Below are 18,276 nucleotides of genomic sequence, written 5' to 3'. Positions count from 1 at the left end.
TATATTTCTCGCTTCCTTTAGAAAATGTGGACAATCAGATAAGCCTTTACCATGCAGCCTATGGTTTTCTGACCTATTCTTTATTAGACATGAAGGTATTAAAAATCTGGCAATTTACCAATATATCTGCATTGTATAATGGCGATCGCCATTTTTTTTTTTCCTTGTCTTCCTTCCCTAAGCGCGCGCGTGTAGTGGGGCGGGCCAGCATGTCAGCCAATCCCAGACACACACACAGCTAAGTGGACTTTTAGCCAGAGAAGCAACGGCATGTGTGATAGGATGTCCATGTCACATGTCACTGCATTATAAAAACGAGTATCTGCCCGTCCGGACGCCATTATCTCTTCTGCGTCCTTGGTGTCAGACATCACTGGTGCAGCTCCGTCCTTTGTCCTATCGCCGATACTGCTGTATGCGCTCCATACACAGCGCTAGACAGCTTAGGGAGAGCACTTTCTATCAGTCCTTTTAAGGGCTCGTACCGGCAGGGTCAGAGCCATAGGTGACAGGTCCTGAATACAGAGACAGCGTCTGTGTAGCCAAGGTCAGGGATTTCGTCGCTGCATTTCCCCATTAGGAGGGAATAGAAAGGCAGGCTTCTATTCCTCTACCCAGAGCCCCACAATCCTGGCACTGTACCCTCCTGTCCTCTGCACACTCCAACTCTTTTTAACTAAGCCATTATATTAGCAAACAGTCAGTGTACCTAGTGGCATCCTAAACGTGGCTATTGTACTTTTGTGTAGTCACACTAGTGGAAAGATATTTGCAGCACGTCTGCCTGCATTGCACACTCCAACTCTTTTTAACTAAGCCATTATACTAGCAAACAGTCAGTGTACCTAGTGGCATCCTAAACGTGACTATTGTACTTTTATGTAGTCACACTAGTGGAAAGATATTTGCAGCACGTCTGCCTGCATTGCACACTCCAACTCATTATAACTAAGCCATTATACTAGCAAACAGTCAGTGTACCTAGTGGCATCCTAAACGTGGCTATTGTACTTTTGTGTAGTCACACTAGTGGAAAGATATTTGCAGCACGTCTGCCTGCATTGCACACTCCAACTCTTTTTAACTAATCCATTATACTAGCAAACAGTCAGTGTACCTAGTGGCATCCTAAACGTGGCTATTGTACTTTTGTGTAGTCACACTAGTGGAAAGATATTTGCAGCACGTCTGCCTGCATTGCACACTCCAACTCTTTTTAACTAAGCCATTATACTAGCAAACAGTCAGTGTACCTAGTGGCATCCTAAACGTGGCTATTGTACTTTTATGTAGTCACACTAGTGGAAAGATATTTGCAGCACGTCTGCCTGCATTGCACACTCCAACTCTTTTTAACTAAGCCATTATACTAGCAAACAGTCAGTGTACCTAGTGGCATCCTAAACGTGGTTATTGTACTTTTGTGTAGTCACACTAGTGTAAAGATATTTGCAGCACGTCTGCCTGCATTGCACACTCCAACTCTTTTTAACTAAGCCATTATACTAGCAAACAGTCAGTGTACCTAGTGGCATCCTAAACGTGACTATTGTACTTTTATGTAGTCACACTAGTGGAAAGATATTTGCAGCACGTCTGCCTGCATTGCACACTCCAACTCATTATAACTAAGCCATTATACTAGCAAACAGTCAGTGTACCTAGTGGCATCCTAAACGTGGCTATTGTACTTTTGTGTAGTCACACTAGTGGAAAGATATTTGCAGCACGTCTGCCTGCATTGCACACTCCAACTCTTTTTAACTAAGCCATTATACTAGCAAACAGTCAGTGTACCTAGTGGCATCCTAAACGTGGCTATTGTACTTTTATGTAGTCACACTAGTGGAAAGATATTTGCAGCACGTCTGCCTGCATTGCACACTGCAACTCTTTTTAACTAAGCCATTATACTAGCAAACAGTCAGTGTACCTAGTGGCATCCTAAACGTGACTATTGTACTTTTATGTAGTCACACTAGTGTAAAGATATTTGCAGCACGTCTGCCTGCATTGCACACTCCAACTCTTTTTAACTAAGCCATTATACTAGCAAACAGTCAGTGTACCTAGTGGCATCCTAAACGTGGCTATTGTACTTTTATGTAGTCACACTAGTGTAAAGATATTTGCAGCACGTCTGCCTGCATTGCACACTCCAACTCTTTTTAACTAAGCCATTATACTAGCAAACAGTCAGTGTACCTAGTGGCATCCTAAACGTGACTATTGTACTTTTATGTAGTCACACTAGTGGAAAGATATTTGCAGCACGTCTGCCTGCATTGCACACTCCAACTCTTTTTAACTAAGCCATTATACTAGCAAACAGTCAGTGTACCTAGTGGCATCCTAAACGTGGCTATTGTACTTTTATGTAGTCACACTAGTGGAAAGATATTTGCAGCACGTCTGTCTGCATTGCACACTCCAACTCTTTTTAACTAAGCCATTATACTAGCAAACAATCAGTGTACCTAGTGGCATCCTAAACGTGGCTATTGTACTTTTATGTAGTCACACTAGTGTAAAGATATTTGCAGCACGTCTGCCTGCATTGCACACTCCAACTCTTTTTAACTAAGCCATTATACTAGCAAACAGTCAGTGTACCTAGTGGCATCCTAAACGTGGCTATTGGACTTTTGTCTAGTCACACTAGTGCAAATCTATGTGCAGCACCTCTGCATGACACCCTCCTGCTCTGTTTTTAATAAGCTATAATGATAGCAAAAAATACTGCCATTTAGTGGCATCATAGAACTGGCTGTTGTATTCCATTAGTGCCCCACTGGTGCCAAGCTATTTCTAGCACCTCTGCATGACACCCTCCTGCTCTGTTTTTAATAAGCTATAATGATAGCAAAAAATACTGCCATTTAGTGGCATCATAGAACTGGCTGTTGTATTCCATTAGTGCCCCACTGGTGCCAAGCTATTTCTAGCACCTCTGCATGACACCCTCCTGCTCTGTTTTTAATAAGCTATAATGATAGCAAAAAATACTGCCATTTAGTGGCATCATAGAACTGGCTGTTGTATTCCATTAGTGCCCCACTGGTGCCAAGCTATTTCTAGCACCTCTGCATGACACCCTCCTGCTCTGTTTTTAATAAGCTATAATGATAGCAAAAAATACTGCCATTTAGTGGCATCATAGAACTGGCTGTTGTATTCCATTAGTGCCCCACTGGTGCCAAGCTATTTCTAGCACCTCTGCATGACACCCTCCTGCTCTGTTTTTAATAAGCTATAATGATAGCAAAAAATACTGCCATTTAGTGGCATCATAGAACTGGCTGTTGTATTCCATTAGTGCCCCACTGGTGCCAAGCTATTTCTAGCACCTCTGCATGACACCCTCCTGCTCTGTTTTTAATAAGCTATAATGATAGCAAAAAATACTGCCATTTAGTGGCATCATAGAACTGGCTGTTGTATTCCATTAGTGCCCCACTGGTGCCAAGCTATTTCTAGCACCTCTGCATGACACCCTCCTGCTCTGTTTTTAATAAGCTATAATGATAGCAAAAAATACTGCCATTTAGTGGCATCATAGAACTGGCTGTTGTATTCCATTAGTGCCCCACTGGTGCCAAGCTATTTCTAGCACCTCTGCATGACACCCTCCTGCTCTGTTTTTAATAAGCTATAATGATAGCAAAAAATACTGCCATTTAGTGGCATCATAGAACTGGCTGTTGCATTCCATTAGTGCCCCACTGGTGCCAAGCTATTTCTAGCACCTCTACATGACACCCTCATGCACATTTTGCTACGCTAATGTTATAGCAAACTCAGGGAATTCATTGCTGCATTTGATAATTCGGAGGGATAGAAAGTGAGGCTTCCTTTAGCTTTTCCTTCTGTTCATAGACAGCATCTCCAAGTTCACACCTGAAGAGCAATTTCTCCTCCACGTCTAAGTGTGGAGAGGCAGGTAGTGCGCATGTGTGTGCCGATTTACCCCAGCTGCAGCCTAACTACAGTGTTTCGCCTAGTGAGTATGCTCAGCCTGACTGTGCCATTCCTGACGCTAAGTCTTCATTTCGGGATACAGCGCATGCTCCCACACTAAGTGTCAAAAGCCTCTTTGCACAGGTACTTGCATTCCGTGCCGGGTCTAAGTCCTGTTTTGTGCCTAGACACCATGCTAAAGCTGATAGTCTTTTTTCAGAGACTGTATTTCATGCTACTGAGCATGCTCAGGCACTTACTGCATCAGAGACTAGGTCCGGTAATGAACTCTTTGGCCCTGCCCCTGATGTGGGGGTCCCATATAGACCACAGGGCATCAGGTGTCCTCCCAAATGGCTTGCAGAGGCCCACCCCTATGACTTGTCACCGCATTATTGATGGTCAGACGATGACTGGTGAGGTGTTTGGGTCATGGCAGCCATGAGGTCATCATTGAAGTTGCGGTTCCAAATAGGACGCTAGTTATGCCACTCATGACGTGTCACTCTACTTTTGTCTCCAGGAGGTTCATTGTGGTTCACCCTTGTTTGGGGCGGACCCAGGTTATAAAAGGGGCTGGAGCCAACAAGGAGGTGCGCATTCTTCTATTATGCTCCGAAAGAGCACACCTCCATGTGTTGAACCCATTGCGGCTTTAGGCCAGAGGTAGGCAGGGATAGGGTGTCGATGCAGGCCACCACCACAGTTGGTAACGCAGAACGGTTAAGACCAGCTCCTGTCCTACCAGTCCTGCTTGTGCAGCCCAGTGGCATTAACAGGCCTGCTGCTGCTGATGCGCCTGCTGTCCACAGGTGTGGCCCCTACGCACACGGTCAGCGTACTCAATGGCCCCTGTGTTGTTAACAGGGAGTTCCTGGGCTGGGTGGGCATGTGGACCCTGTGACGCTAACAGGGCTCCCAGTCTCCAGATCCGAATGGCGTCTAACTCGGTTCAGGCTACTATTAGTTTCATAGCCACACAGCTCTGTATCCTCCACCAAACCTTCCAGTTGCCAACCTCTCCTTTTCCAACTGGGAGCACGGTGGACACTGACTGCTGATGGGCATATATACCTTTCTCTTTCTTTTCTTATTAATTTTCGTTATTTAGCGGTAACATAGTATATACCACCTTATCCAAATCTGCCAGTCCCACTGTAACAGATGGTGTTTCTTCAGCAAATGTTACTGTTGCTTAACCACCAAATCCACGGACCAAAACTTTTTTCCCCTTTCCAACACACCTGTTCCCCTTTCCACCAGCATCTGTCCTTTTTCAACTCATTTTGGTATATGACCAAAAGTGCAACTCTGCAGGGACACCGTACTCAACGCCATCTCAGCACAGCAGCCAGCCCTCGGTCCCTCAGATGTGGACAAGTAAAAGACCATTTCCTCCTATCCATGACAAAGCGTTGAGATTCACTCTGTGCAGCACTGGTGTTTAGTGGAAAAGCAGATCTAAGATTGCGTACCACATTCTGCAGATACTCCTGTATACGTGCGTCCATTTCTATGGCAGGAATTATTTCGCCAAATTGTGTCTTGTACCGGGGATCTAACAGTGTGGCAACCCAGTATTCAGGATTACTTTTAATTCGTACAATCCGAGGGTCATGTAGGTAGTGCAGCAAGAAGGCGCTCATGTGTCTTGTGCATCCAGGAGGACCAAGTCCTTGGTGTGTTGGTGGCAGAGAGGTGAGAATCGTGCCTCCTTCCTCTGCCCTCTCCCCACAACCTCGCACAACCGAAATGTGAGCAAGCTCTCACTCATCTGCTGAGTCTTCCATGCCCATCACCAGTTCGTCCTCCATTTCTTCATGGGCTCCTGCACTTTCCTCAACACTTTTTGCTGATACTATGCGCCTTTGTTAATCCCTCTCCCTCACCATGACTGCCGCATAGGTGCCGCTGACCATCTGGACCTCGTAGATCTTGTTATCCCTTCCGCATATGACTCCTCCTGTACTTCCTCCCCTTCCTCTTGTCCCAACACCTGACTCCGAATAATAATTACAGTGTGCTCCATCATGTAGATGACCAGAATTGTCACGCTGAGAATGACATTGCCAGTGCTAAACATCTTCGTCGACATTTGTAAACTGTGTAGCAGGGTGCATAGGTCCTTGATCTGACACCACTCCAGCAGCGTGATCTGCACCACCTCTGGATCAAGTTATCCCAGGCTATATGTCATAACGTATTGCAGCAGGGTTCGGCGGTGCTGCCACAAACGCTGCAACATGTGCAGATTCAAATTCCTGCGTGTCGGCACATCGCATTTCAGGCGTTTAACCACCAGACCTAAAGACTTCTGTAGCGACGAAAGTTGTTGAGCTGCTGTGTGCGCACGATGGAAGTGAGCACATAGCGAGCGTGCCCGCTGCACAAGGCCATGTAGGCCGGGATGGTGTTTTAAAAATTGCTGGAGAATTAGGTTCAACACGTGAGCCATACAAGGCACGTGTGTCACATTGCCCTGACGATGGCCCGCAGCCAGGTTTGCATCATTGCCGCACACGGCTGTTAAGTCACCAACGGAGTCCGCTCCGTCAATTTGTACTCCGGTCGCCAGGTGACAACGTGTTCCTTTCATGCATAGTGCTGATGATGGGAGAGGAGTCGATGCCAGCGGCGCAGGTGGACGCAGGTTATGCTCACCCACTGGGCTGCATTACCTTGACAGATGCAGAATCTCTGGCTGAATGTAGCTGGTGGGTATCTCACAGATGAAATACCATCATTCAGCTACAACCAATGGGAAGACACCACACCCTTTTTTATGCCCATCCTGTCTGCAGACCACTGCCAGACATAGCTATGAACCTCTGGTTAATTTTACCCCCAGTTCAGTTTTCTGATTTTGTGTGCTTGTTACCTGACTACTTTTCCTGCTTGCTGTTTATGTACCTTGTTGGCCGATCCGCATTTCACCTCTGCTTGTTTTCTGATTAAGTCCTGGCCGTCCCATTCTGTTCCTGTTCCTCAATTAATGTTTTGACCCTGCCTGACTACTATTCTCTGGAACTGGGAAAAAGGGAGAACCAGAGCAAAAGAAGCTGAGTCAAAAAAATTTTTACAAAGTTTTTTATTTTTATATTCAAAGTGCACAGTGCAATACATGGAAGATTGGTATTCAATAAAAAGAGGGGGTGGGGAGCATGGGTACAAGACAGATAAACATTAGCCGGGTGTGGACTAACAGGCAAGAAAATGTTCAAATATAAGAAAACCCCTAATTGCCTACATTAGAAAAAGTCAAATTGCTGTGTGGAAGCAACTGGGTGTGGTTAACCTGGGGAGGTGAAAACACAAAGGACTCAAACTGTTGGTAGTCCAAAAATTGGTTAAACATGAGATATGGTTATAACAGTCAGGAGATAACCTAATATAGAAAAAATCAGGTCAAACATGCATGGCGTAAAATCCCAAGTGGGAAGAAAAGTACTCCTGACTGAACCATCAGGGGACTGAGCCAGAGGATTTCCACGATATAAAATAAAGTGTAATCACACAATTGGATGGACCCCCTAGGTTTGTTGACACAAGGGGGAAATCAAGTGGAACGCCCAGAGCTCTAAAGCAGATGTTTAGAAGAGAGTCATTAGTAGGGAGTACGGCTTGCAACCAGAAATGATTCCAGGGTGCAGGATAAATACAATGATGGTCAATTGCATGAAAAAAACACGGATCCCTGCAGAGCACAGATGCTACCAACTCTGTGTCAAAAAATAGGCCAGTAAATACCTGGAGTTGGTAAATGGTGTCAAAAATATAAATGATGTCCGCAGGACACAAGAGCTTGCCAAGAAGGCTGATAACCCCAAGGCCAGGTGGTGGATGGAAAGGCTGCCAAGCAGAAAGCTTTGGATAGAGCATGAAAAAAATGGCAGGTTAACACAACCGGCAGGGGGGGTTTTACAAATAGGGGCAAGTGCCCAGTATGGTGAACATAGGTTACCTGAGACCGATGGCAGAGGGCCCGACGTACGTTTCGCGGCTGTTAGCGCGTCGCTTGCCGCTTCATCATGGGGGAAGGTGATGAAGCGGCAAGCGACGCGCTAACAGCCGCGAAACGTACGTCGGGCCCTCTGCCATCGGTCTCAGGTAACCTATGTTCACCATACTGGGCACTTGCCCCTATTTGTAAAACCCCCCCTGCCGGTTGTGTTAACCTGCCATTGCTTGGCAGCCTTTCCATCCACCACCTGGCCTTGGGGTTATCAGCCTTCTTGGCAAGCTCTTGTGTCCTGCGGACATCATTTATATTTTTGACACCATTTACCAACTCCAGGTATTTACTGGCCTATTTTTTGCCACAGAGTTGGTAGCATCTGTGCTCTGCAGGGATCCGTGTTTTTTTCATGCAATTGACCATCATGGTATTTATCCTGCACCCTGGAATCATTTCTGGTTGCAAGCCGTACTCCCTACTAATGACTCTCTTCTAAACATCTGCTTTAGAGCTCTGGGCGTTCCACTTGATTTCCCCCTTGTGTCAACAAACCTAGGGGGTCCATCCAATTGTGTGATTACACTTTATTTTATATCGTGGAAATCCTCTGGCTCAGTCCCCTGATGGTTCAGTCAGGAGTACTTTTCTTCCCACTTGGGATTTTACGCCATGCATGTTTGACCTGATTTTTTCTATATTAGGTTATCTCCTGACTGTTATAACCATATCTCATGTTTAACCAATTTTTGGACTACCAACAGTTTGAGTCCTTTGTGTTTTCACCTCCCCAGGTTAACCACACCCAGTTGCTTCCACACAGCAATTTGACTTTTTCTAATGTAGGCAATTAGGGGTTTTCTTATATTTGAACATTTTCTTGCCTGTTAGTCCACACCCGGCTAATGTTTATCTGTCTTGTACCCATGCTCCCCACCCCCTCTTTTTATTGAATACCAATCTTCCATGTATTGCACTGTGCACTTTGAATATAAAAATAAAAAACTTTGTAAAAAATTTTTTGACTCAGCTTCTTTTGCTCTGGTTCTCCCTTTTTCCCATGTATTTTGAGCTGCTGAAAACCTGAGCTGGCTTGTCCACCAGGTTCATTTATTTCTATTTTTCCTATGGAATGTATATTTCTCATATTCTCTGGAACTGCAGCCTTCCACAGGTATTAATCACCTTGGGCCCTGTGTAATTCCTAATCCCTGTATAGGGGTTAAAGGGTTTCAGGGTTCTAGGGGTCCTGCTTGGTGAGTGGCTTCTCTCTAGCCTATCATTTACAGCCCATCTGAGTGTGTGGATCAAGGAAGGCGTTACACCGTGCTCTCTGCAGAAGGCCATGTGGGCCAGGATAGTGCTTTAAAAATTGCTGGACAACCAGGTTCAACACGTGAACCACACAAGGCACGTGTGTCACATTGTCACAGCGAAGGGCCGCACCCATGTTTGCATCATTGTCGCACCCGGCCTTCCCTGGCTGCTGGTTGAGTGGAGACAACCATTGATGAAACTCCAGAGCTAACCGTCCACAACTTCTCAGCGGTGTGACTCACATTTCCCATACATTTCAAAGTAAACCTTTGACCGCCTGATGGCATTGAGCTCTGCTGCCAGCATAGTAAGGAGGTGTGTGGTAGTCCTTGTGCGCAGTTACAAGGAAGGGTGGCCTGACCACACAGGGTTTGCGCCAAGGTGGAGGACCCACACGAGGTTGAAGAGGCAGAAGCAGTGTATTAACTTCTACATACAGAAGAAGGATTGACACAACTCGTGGAGACGGCAAGACTTGTACAGCAGACCCTTCTCCATCTCTCCCCACAGTAACCCATTGCCCAGTCAGCGACATGTAACGCCCCTGTCCATGCTTACTGGGCCAATTATCTGTGGTGAAATGCACCCTGTCACACAGAGTTTCTCAAGGAATCAGTGATGTTTAGTGCGACATGCTGGTGTAGCGCGTGCACGCCTTTGTTGGAGAAGGAGTGGCGCCTGGGCATCGGCTCTTGGGGCACTGCGATGGGCATAAGGTCTCGAAAATCCTCGGTTAAAAAGGTTGGAAAGGCAGCATTTTGGTAGCCAACAGTTTCCAGATGCTGAAAGTCAACCTCTAAGCCATGTCATGCCCTTCTAAAAGCATGTAAAACACAGTAAGGGGACTCCAACCACAGTCTCCCTCGTTTCCACTAACTGGGCCACACACACCCCACTTGACTGGCATCAGTTGACCCCCCCTTTTGAAAAAGAAAAAGATGCTTTGCATGAAGCACTCTCAAAAATACGCGTGCCTTTCCCGTCCCCTGGCTGACCCAGGGGAAGAAAAGTCCTCTGAGAGCCATGACTTGTTCATCTTGGTTCTTTTAGAAACACAGCGAGGGGACTCCAACCACAGTCTCCCTCGTTTCCACTAACTGGGCCACACACACCCCACTTGACTGGCATCAGTTGACCCAATTTTCAAGACGAAAAAGATGCTTTGCATGAAGCACTATCAAAAATACGCGTGCCTTTCGCCTCCCCTTTTTGACCCAGGGGAAGACAAGTCCTCTGAGAGCCATGATTTGTTCTTTTTTGTTCTTTTAGAAACACAGCGAGGGGACTCCAACCACAGTCTCCCTCGTTGCCACTAATTGGGCCACACACACCCCACTTGACTAGCATCAGTTGACCCCCCTTTTCAAGATGAAAAAGATGCTTTGCATGAAGCACTCTCAAAAATACGCGTGCCTTTCCCGTCCCCTGGCTGACCCAGGGGAAGAAAAGTCCTCTGAGAGCCATGACTTGTTCATTTTGGTTCTTTTAGAAACACAGCGAGGGGACTCCAACCACAGTCTCCCTCGTTTCCACTAACTGGGCCACACACACCCCACTTGACTGGCATCAGTTGACCCAATTTTCAAGATGAAAAAGATGCTTTGCATGAAGCACTATCAAAAATACGCGTGCCTTTCGCCTCCCCTGGATGACCCAGGGGAAGACAAGTCCTCTGAGAGCCATGATTTGTTCTTTTTTGTTCTTTTAGAAACACAGCGAGGGGACTCCAACCACAGTCTCCCTCGTTGCTACTAATTGGGCCACACACACCCCACTTGACTAGCATCAGTTGACCCCCCTTTTCAAGATGAAAAAGATGCTTTGCATGAAGCACTCTCAAAAATACGCGTGCCTTTCCCGTCCCCTGGCTGACCCAGGGGAAGAAAAGTCCTCTGAGAGCCATGACTTGTTCATCTTGGTTCTTTTAGAAACACAGCGAGGGGACTCCAACCACAGTCTCCCTCGTTTCCACTAACTGGGCCACACACACCCCACTTGACTGGCATCAGTTGACCCCCCCTTTTGAAAAAGAAAAAGATGCTTTGCATGAAGCACTCTCAAAAATACGCGTGCCTTTCCCGTCCCCTGGCTGACCCAGGGGAAGAAAAGTCCTCTGAGAGCCATGATTTGTTCATCTTGGTTCTTTTAGAAACACAGCGAGGGGACTCCAACCACAGTCTCCCTCGTTGCCACTAATTGGGCCACACACACCCCACTTGACTGGCATCAGTTGACCCAATTTTCAAGATGAAAAAGATGCTTTGCATGAAGCACTATCAAAAATACGCGTGCCTTTCGCCTCCCCTGGATGACCCAGGGGAAGACAAGTCCTCTGAGAGCCATGACTTGTTCTTTTTTGTTCTTTTAGAAACACAGCGAGGGGACTCCAACCACAGTCTCCCTCGTTGCCACTAATTGGGCCACACACACCCCACTTGACTAGCATCAGTTGACCCCCCTTTTCAAGATGAAAAAGATGCTTTGCATGAAGCACTCTCAAAAATACGCGTGCCTTTCCCGTCCCCTGGCTGACCCAGGGGAAGAAAAGTCCTCTGAGAGCCATGACTTGTTCATCTTGGTTCTTTTAGAAGCACAGCAAGGGGACTCCAACCACAGTCTCCCTCGTTTCCACTAACTGGGCCACACACACCCCACTTGACTGGCATCAGTTGACCCCCCCTTCTGAAAAAGAAAAAGATGCTTGGCATGAAGCACTCTCAAAAATACGCGTGCCTTTCCCGTCCCCTGGCTGACCCAGGGGAAGAAAAGTCCTCTGAGAGCCATGACTTGTTCATCTTGGTTCTTTTAGAAACACAGCGAGGGGACTCCAACCACAGTCTCCCTCGTTGCCACTAATTGGGCCACACACACCCCACTTGACTAGCATCAGTTGACCCACCTTTTCAAGATGAAAAAGATGCTTTGCATGAAGCACTCTGAAAAATACGCGTGCCTTTCCCGTCCCCTGGCTGACCCAGGGGAAGAAAAGTCCTCTGAGAGCCATGACTTGTTCATCTTGGTTCTTTTAGAAACACAGCGAGGGGACTCCAACCACAGTCTCCCTCGTTTCCACTAACTGGGCCACACACACCCCACTTGACTGGCATCAGTTGACCCAATTTTCAAGATGAAAAAGATGCTTTGCATGAAGCACTATCAAAAATACGCGTGCCTTTCGCCTCCCCTGGATGACCCAGGGGAAGACAAGTCTTCTGAGAGCCATGATTTGTTCTTTTTTGTTCTTTTAGAAACACAGCGAGGGGACTCCAACCACAGTCTCCCTCGTTGCCACTACTTGGGCCACACACACCCCACTTGACTAGCATCAGTTGACCCCCCTTTTCAAGATGAAAAAGATGCTTTGCATGAAGCACTCTCAAAAATACGCGTGCCTTTCCCGTCCCCTGGCTGACCCAGGGGAAGAAAAGTCCTCTAAGAGCCATGACTTGTTCATCTTGGTTCTTTTAGAAACACAGCGAGGGGACTCCAACCACAGTCTCCCTCGTTTCCACTAACTGGGCCACACACACCCCACTTGACTGGCATCAGTTGACCCCCCCTTTTGAAAAAGAAAAAGATGCTTTGCATGAAGCACTCTCAAAAATACGCATGCCTTTCCCGTCCCCTGGCTGACCCAGGGGAAGAAAAGTCCTCTGAGAGCCATGTCCACATTGTCAGTGGACAGACACGTGTGCTTATCTGCCAGCAGACCCCCAGCAGCACTGAAGACAGGTTCCGAGAGAACGCTGGCTGCAGGACACGACAAGATCCCCAAGGCGTACGTGGCGAGCTCAGGCAATTTATCAAGATTGGAAACCTAAAATGAGCAGGGCTCAAGTTGCACAATAATGGAATCGATGATTCCTTGCATATACTCATATATCTGTGTGTCCTCCTCTTTTTATTTGTCCAGCTGTTTTGTTTTCGCATGAGTATATGTCCTTGTCACTTTCCCATGTGTTTGTGTTGTGAGTTGTTTATCACCTTTTAGACACCTTTGAGGGTGTTTTCTAGGTGTTTTTATGTGTTTGTGATTGCCTGCCATTGTTTCCTATGCAGTTCGAGTTCGGTTCGTCGAACGTTCGACGAGCCGAACTCGAACGGGACCTCCGTTCGGCGAACCGACCTCGAGCCGAACCGGGACCGGTTCGCTCATCTCTAATCCCCAGTGCAAGGTAAAGGTGTATGTAATTCTATATGTATAGAAATAAGATGTAACATCAGTTCTGTTTAGAATTCCGGTATTTTTGATAAAAAGTTTAGACTAAAGTAATATTTTAGTCACCAGAACCTGGACAGAATCCTGACTGGCCACTTTATTAGACTTTGGGATAGGGCAAGATCTCTTGTATGTTATTTAGACACTAATTGCTTGTCTTTTTATCAGATTCTATGCCGCTGAACTTGTCTGTGGAATCCATCATCTCCACTCAAAGGGCGTCATTCACAGAGACCTCAAGCCCGAGAACATCTTGGTGGCTGAAACGGGCCATATTAAGATCACAGATTTCGGTCTCACAATAGACAACATGCATGGAGACCGAACAGCCACTGGATACGCTGGAAGGCAACATGGCAACAAGGCTACATGGCTCCTGAGGTGAGAAGAACAGATTTTTTTTCATACTGTAATTGGATTATTAATTTTGGATTATATGTACAATCGTAGAAATGTCTATTACTGTAAATGAGACATTCTAACATAAACAATCTGACATAGTCACACATCTGACATACACATTAGATAGCTATCCCTCATAAACTCCCATACATATACATGCATGCACACTTGGCTCTGCTGAGTGTGCATGTGTTTTGAATGGGAGGGGACGTTTGACCCTGCCAGATATAAAAAGATCAAGTATTGTAATTAGAGATGAGCGAGTACCGTAATATTTGTAATCACTATATTTGTAATGGGTACTTTGTAATATTCGTGTATTATGTAGTCATTGGGAAACGCAAGTAATTTTCTGCTGGACCGAACAAAGAGATCTGGGCGCCTGAGGAAAAGGCTGAAAGGGATAGGAAAGTGATGAAACTGAATGGGGAGAGCCTGGAGAATATGCCTGCATGCATTTCTGACTCACACGTGGTTTCTGGAATCCCCTAAAGCCACACAGAAGAAGTTCCTTGTGGCTTCAGTCTATCGGTGCCTCTGCAGTGTATGTCGCACTGCCCTGGCCAGCCCTGCAGTGACTCAGTGTAAGCAGCTGTGGGATGATGAGCGCCGACATCAGGAGGTTAGCGCAGATCATTACCGGCTGTGATGATCTCCGCTGAACTCGTGACATCAGCGCTCAACGCCAGCGCTCGTCACTGATTTCCATGACGCCGAATTCTCTCATCAAGTCTCGCGGACGGCCCGAGACTGTGACTGGCAGTGACGTCATGGGCTCACGGGACAGTTCGCGTGAAAACGTGGAGGCCATGGAACTCAGTGACAAGTGCTGACCTCACGACGTCGGCGCTCGTTATATCCTGTGGTGACCTAATGATGTTTGCTCAGGTCACTGCACTTCTCTCCCAGCCAATGGGGTACATTCTGTTCTTCATTGACTGTGACAGTGAGTATGGTATGGATCGTCGTGGGACCCCCTTACTGGATTACGCCAGACCCGGATTTGTTTTTCTTTTCAATAAATTTGTGAAAGAGGGAATGTTTTGGGGAGTGTTTTTTCAAATAAATTTTTTGTTGTTGTCTATTTTTTTATTATTGACTGGGTTAGTGATGTTGGGTATCTGATAGATGCCGTGACATCAGTAATGCCAGGGATTGATGCCAGGTGACATTACACAGCTGGTATCAACCCCATATATTACCTCGTTTGCCACCGCACAAGGGCAACGGGATGAGCTTGGGCGAAGCGCCATGATTGGCACATCTAATGGATGCGCTACTTTTGGGGTGGCTGCGGCCTGCTATTTTTAGGCTGGGAAGGGTCCAATAACGGTGGACCTCCCTAGTCTGAGAATACCAGACCACAGCTGTCCACTTTACCTTGACTGGTGATCCAATTTGGGGGTGACCCCAATTTTTTTGTTTTAAATTATTTATTTACTTTAAAATAACAGTGGGGGGTGCCCTCTGTTTTGGATTACCAACCAAAGTGAAGCTGCCAGCTGTGGTCTGCAGGCAGCAGCCATCTGCTTTATGTGAGCTGGCTACAAAAAATAGGGGGGACCCCACGTCGGTTTTTTAAATTATTTATTCATTTTTGGCTAAATACAAGGCTAAGCACCCTTTAGTGCCACATGAAATGCACCAAAGAGTGCAAGATTACAAAATGCAGGGGAGTGGGACATTCTATCTATCTATCTATCTATCTATCCATCCACCCATCCATCCAGCTAGCTATCTGTCCAGCTATCTATCTTTCGACTGTATTTAACCCTCCTTCCATTCTTTTTTTGCGGTCTGCTAAAAAAAACAACAGAAAAGATGCGGTTGTCACACGGATGTGCATTGTTTAAAAAAAATTAGCCCTATGGCCTGAGTCATGGTTGATGTATGGAGTCCCCATGCCAAGGGCCTCCAATGACAAATAGTAGTTAGGCTGGAGTAGGAGTACAGTCCTGGTTTGATTACTGCACAATGTGCATAGTGTTTACAAAAATTAGCACTATGGGCCGAGTCATAGTTGATGCAGGAAAGAAATGGCTTTATATGGCAAAGGGTGGACATTAACAGCAATAGCCCAAATGAACAATTTGGGGGAATTTAGTTTGGCTTGCTCTCATCTGGAGGGATTGCAAACTGTGGAGAAATCCAGTGCTTGTTGAATTTAATCAGAGTAAGTCTGTCTGCATTTTCTGTAGAGAGGCATGAGCACCTATCAGTGATGATTGCCCCAGCAGAACTGAAAACATGCTCTGACATAACACTAGCAGCCAGGCAGGCGAGAACCTCCAAGGTATATAAGGAAGGTCGGGCCAAGTGGCACCCAATAATTAAAGGGAACTGAAGCATTAGAAAGGATGCAGGTATGGTCACTTAAGTACCCCTTGACCATGTTGTGCAACTTCTCCCTCCTTGGAATTGTTACAGGCACAGATAGCCCTTGCTGATGTCCTGGTTTATTGAAAATGGCCCAGTTTGCGAACATTTCCCCCCCCACCTCTATTGGACTTGGTGTTAGTTTCTCTCCCCATTAATCCTTGGTGTCAAAAAGAGCCAGTAACTCTGCCGACTGCGTTGCCTAAGGGTGATGTTTTCATCAACTGATCTACAACAATCCTCTTGAAGGATTTCATTGTGCAACCCTTTTGGTGACTCCAAAAGGAGAGAAGGAATTTCTCCTTGTACCATGGGTCCAGAAAGGTGGCCAACCAATAAACATTGTTGGATAAAATGTGTATCACGTAAGGGTCTTGCCACAGACACTTACACATGAACTGTGCCATGTGGGCAAATCTGTAAAACAGGCAAAGGATCAATACCCATCCTCTACTCACGCTGACTAGACTCCTCCTCCACCTCCTCCTATCCAGCCCATCCATGCTGGACAGACATGAAGCTGGGGTTGAGAGTCCCCTGTGTAGCATTGGGAGTCCCCTTGGTAGCACAGAAAAAAAGTCTTCTTCCACCTCATCCTCCCCATCATCACCCAATGAAAAAAGAAAAAATGCCAGCTTACCTAGTTGATTAAATAAATAGGCTGCTATTCCATATAGGCGCTCAGCATCGGATAAATGGCAGGAGCTCTTGCCAGCAATTGATATGAAGGAAGGATAAATCCAGCGAGCCAGGCTTGGAATGAATAAAAAATCTTTTTCTTTATTTCAAATGTAGATTAAAAATCTTTTTCCATAGCAGCATAGTACAAATACAGGCAGAGATGAGAAAATTACTGCTGTAAAGCGCACGGCAAGACGCGTTTCGGCTAAACCTTTATCATTGCCATGAATGGCAATGATAAAGGTTTAGCCGAAAGCTTTGCAGCAGTAATATTCTCATCTCTGCCTGTATTTGTACTATGCTGCTATGGAAAAAGATTTTTAATCTACGTTTGAAATAAAGAAAAAGATTTTTTATTCATTACAAGCCTGGCTCGCTGGATTTATCCTTCCATCATCACCCAATGTTGCCTCAGAATATTGGCTGGGCTGGGTAATATCGCTCATGGGGAAATCTTGCTCTATAACCACATGCTGGGCACTCAAAGTTTCCTCTTTGAGATTATGCAGTGATTGTTTAAATAGACACAGCAGCGGGATGGTTAAGCTGATAATAACCTGATCACCGCTCACAAGCTTGGTGCAGTAGTCAAAGTTCTCAAGAACCTCACAAATGTCAGTGATCCACACCCACTTAACAGTTGTTATGTGTGATGGCTGACTCTCAGTCTGACGGGCATGTTGGAGCTGGTATTCAGCTACTGCCCACTACTACCTCAGGAATCCTCACCAACATATAGAATGTTGAGTTCCACCGCATGGGCAGGTCACACATGAGTTGGTGACTTGGCAAATTAAAGCGCTTTTGCAACGGTATAAGACCGGCAAAAGGGGTAGAGGAATGGTGGAAAAGGGCACTAATATGGCACACCTTCTCAAGTAGGTACGGCAAATCAGGGTATGTTTTCATAAATTTCTGAACAACTAGGTTCAGCACGTGAGCCATGCATGGCACGTGTACCAGCTTGCCGACCTTTAAAGCCGCCACCAGGTTACGCCCATTGATGCAAACGACCAGGCCGGGTTGGAGGTGCATCGGGAAGAGCCACTAATCAGTCTGCTCTTTTATGCCTTGCCACAGCTCTGCTGCAGTGTGTGGTTTGTGACCTAAACAGATCAGCTTCAGCAGAGCGTGTTGCCGCTTTGCCGATGTGCTGCTGCACAGCTCCCAGCTTGGCAGTGATGGGAGGTTAATTCAGCATGGGAGGAGGAGGAGCAGGAGGAGGAGCAGGAGGGAAGACAGGATGAGGCAGAAACACTGGTAGAAGTTGGGCCTGCTATTCTTGACATGGGTAGGATGTGTGATGTTACAGTTTGCGAGTTTGTCCCAGCCTCCACCAGCTTCCCTCAGTGTGCTGTGACAGATATGTATC

Source organism: Anomaloglossus baeobatrachus, chromosome 5 (genome assembly GCF_048569485.1).
Source record: "Anomaloglossus baeobatrachus isolate aAnoBae1 chromosome 5, aAnoBae1.hap1, whole genome shotgun sequence".
Taxonomy (NCBI): domain Eukaryota; kingdom Metazoa; phylum Chordata; class Amphibia; order Anura; family Aromobatidae; genus Anomaloglossus; species Anomaloglossus baeobatrachus.
Note: the sequence above shows the minus strand (reverse complement) of the source record.